Genomic DNA, 2,922 nt, shown 5'->3' on the forward strand with positions numbered 1-2,922 from the left:
ATATTTTTAACTTTGTTAAGAAGAAATGATGGGTAAATATTTTTAAAAAGAAAATATAGATTTATAGGTTACTTAAATTTTCTTAACTTTGATCAAAATAGTGGATAAAAAAATAATCTTCTTCCTTCTCCAAAATAGATCATTTTTTCAAATTACAAAAGAATTTACAACAAAAGATTAATGCACAAAAATTTATCATTTTTTCAACTTACAAGATCTTGAGGACAATAAGATCGAAAACTATAAATTAAAAAAAGAAAGATTGAAGATTACATATAAATTCAGAAGAGTTGGCAAGCTATGGTAAGAGCGCAAGGATTGAGAAATTAGCACATGATTATTTTAGTTATATTTTTATTATTTAAATAATTAATTAATCATGCTTTTAAAATATGAGTCATCAACTGGCTTCTTGTTACTCTTCTTGGTCCTCTTGATCATCTAGAGATTTGAAGTCATTTGGCTAACCAATGGTGAAAATAATTTGGGGTTTCTTTATAAGAAAATTATAGCTAGGAATAATTGTAAAAATATAAGTAAGATTACTACTAATTAGTTCTCGTTCTACACATCATAGCATCTCTATAACTATTATCGGCTACTTGTATAAGCTCTTCACCGGTTCACTAAAGCAATTATGTACCTATATATCTCAGATTTTTATTTATATGTTACATAAAATTAGTTAGTTTTAATTTTCCATACAACTTTTAGCTGTGTTTAAAAAACATAAATCGGACAAGAAATATATTCACTTCTAAAGATGAACTTGATAAATGATTTACATCATAAAATTAATTACCTAAATTTGAAGCCAAAATGGTGTTGAGATTCACAGGTTCGCTGAAGTAGAGATCCAGAAACGAAAGAGCTAAAAGAAAAACATGTGAGAATAATATATATGGGAGAAAGAGAACATGCGATAGTTATCTTAGAGCCACCGAACGGTCGTAGGTTGGAACGTTTCGACGGTTGAATTCATCTTCATGCATCCAAATTAATTGGAGAAGGAATCCTGAAACGTTTAAGAAGTTGAAAACACGAAATGAAGAAGCAGGTGATTAAATGCCGGGAGTTACTAACATTTAATATTTTGAGGCCACGAAACCTACCGGAGGAGATGACGTTGAGCGGAGGCAGGAAGAGGTTGAAGAATTTCAGAAGATTGATTTAATTGGAGGGAAACCTACCTGACGGCGAGTGGAATCAGTTAGGCAAGCCGAAGAATATGGAGATGGGGCGAAGACGAAGCATCGCGATATTTGGGTAGGTTTACACTTGCAGAGGAAAAAGTTAATATATTCTTAAAAAACGTTAATATTTACACTTGCACAGGAAAAAGTTAATATATTCATAAAAACTTGCAGAATTAATATAATAAAAGTGGAGAATAGGAATAGAGAAACGTAACTTAGGAAATCTGAAGGGACTTAAAATTAAATGAGTTTTATTAAATGTGATTTTTTTTTATTTATTAAAACATGTACTTAAGAATAGAAATAGAAAAATGGAAGTTAGGAATCTGAAGGGGCGGTAAAATTAAAATGAGTTTTATATAGTGTGAATTTTTTGATTTAATAAATATTTTTAATAGAATGGACGGTCAAGATAATTAAAAAATAAGTAGAATGTATGAACAATGTTACTTAAAATTAGTTAGTTTTAAGTTTCCATACAGCTTTTAGTTGTGCGATCAAGGTTGGACGAAGTCCATATTCACCGGTTCACTGAAGAAGAAATAGTAGAGATACAGAAATGAAAAAGCTAACAGACAATTTAAAAAAACATAATTCGGACAAGAAATATATTCAATTCTAAAGATGAACTTAAATAAATGATTTACATCATAGAATTAATTACCTAAATTTGAAGCCAAAATGGTGTCGATATTCACAAGTTCGCTGAAGTAGAGAGCTGAAGCCAAAATGGTGTTGAGATTCACAGGTTCGCTGAAGTAGAGATCCAGAAACGAAAGAGATAAAGGGAAAACATGTGAGAATAATATATAAGAGAGAAAGAGAAAATGCGAAAGTCATCTTACGGCCACCGAACGGTCGGACGTTGGAACGTTTCGACGGTTGAATTCATCTTCATGCATCCAAATTTATTGGAAAAGGGATCCTGAAACGTTTAAGAAGTTGAAAACACGAAATGAAGATGCGGGCGATTAAATGGCGGGAGTTACTAACATTTAATATTTTTAGGGCACGAAACATACCGGAGGAGATGACGGCGAGCGGAGGCAGTGAGACGTGAACAATTTCAGAAGACTAATTTAATTGGAGAGAAACCTACCTGACGACAAGTGGAATCAGGTAGGGCAAGCCGAAGACTGTGGAGACGGGTCGAAGACGAAGACATTAGGTAGGTTCACGCTTTCAGGAAAAAGTTAAAAATGTGCAGAATAATAAATAAAATAGCAAAGGCGCTCTTACAAAAAAAAAAAAAAAACGCTCTTACGAAATCTGAAGGGACGTTAGAATTAAATGTGTTTTATTTATCGTGCATAAGTAATAAATCAATTAAGACAGTCTTGTGAAGGTAATTAAACAAGGCATAACATTTAATATTAGTAGCAAAAGCTGCTCTTAGCAAATCTGAAGGGACGTCAGAAGTAATGTGAATTTTTTTGATTATTAAAGCATGCAATGAATAATAGAATAGGAAACGGTATAATGAATAGAGTAGTAAATAATAGAAATAGGAAAACAGTAAAATTAATAGAGTAGTATAGATGTGAATTTTTTGATTTATTAAATATTTTTAATAGAATGGACGATCAAGATAATTCAAAAATAAGTAGAATGGATGAACAAGATTTGCCGGAGGAAGGAAACTCAAACCCCTTTTATAATAGTAGTATAGATATATATATAATTTATTTTTAATTATAAATATTTAAATATAAATTTATATTATAAA

At 30.9% G+C, this 2,922-nt stretch overlaps 1 long non-coding RNA gene across 1 annotated transcript; it reads right to left on the reverse strand.

The window, feature by feature from the left end:
* Nucleotides 1-1,856: 1,856 nt before the first annotated feature.
* On the reverse strand, nt 1,857-2,351 carry LOC110100906. Its single transcript, XR_002303593.2, has 3 exons — nt 2,219-2,351; nt 2,042-2,121; nt 1,857-1,949 (listed from the first exon to the last, which is right to left on the reverse strand). It is a non-coding gene; the product is annotated as an uncharacterized LOC110100906 (long non-coding RNA).
* Between the last annotated feature and the right edge of the window lie 571 nt (nt 2,352-2,922).

The sequence above is a fragment of the Dendrobium catenatum genome, unplaced genomic scaffold, assembly GCF_001605985.2.
Source record: "Dendrobium catenatum unplaced genomic scaffold, ASM160598v2 original_scaffold_226420, whole genome shotgun sequence".
Classification (NCBI taxonomy): domain Eukaryota; kingdom Viridiplantae; phylum Streptophyta; class Magnoliopsida; order Asparagales; family Orchidaceae; genus Dendrobium; species Dendrobium catenatum.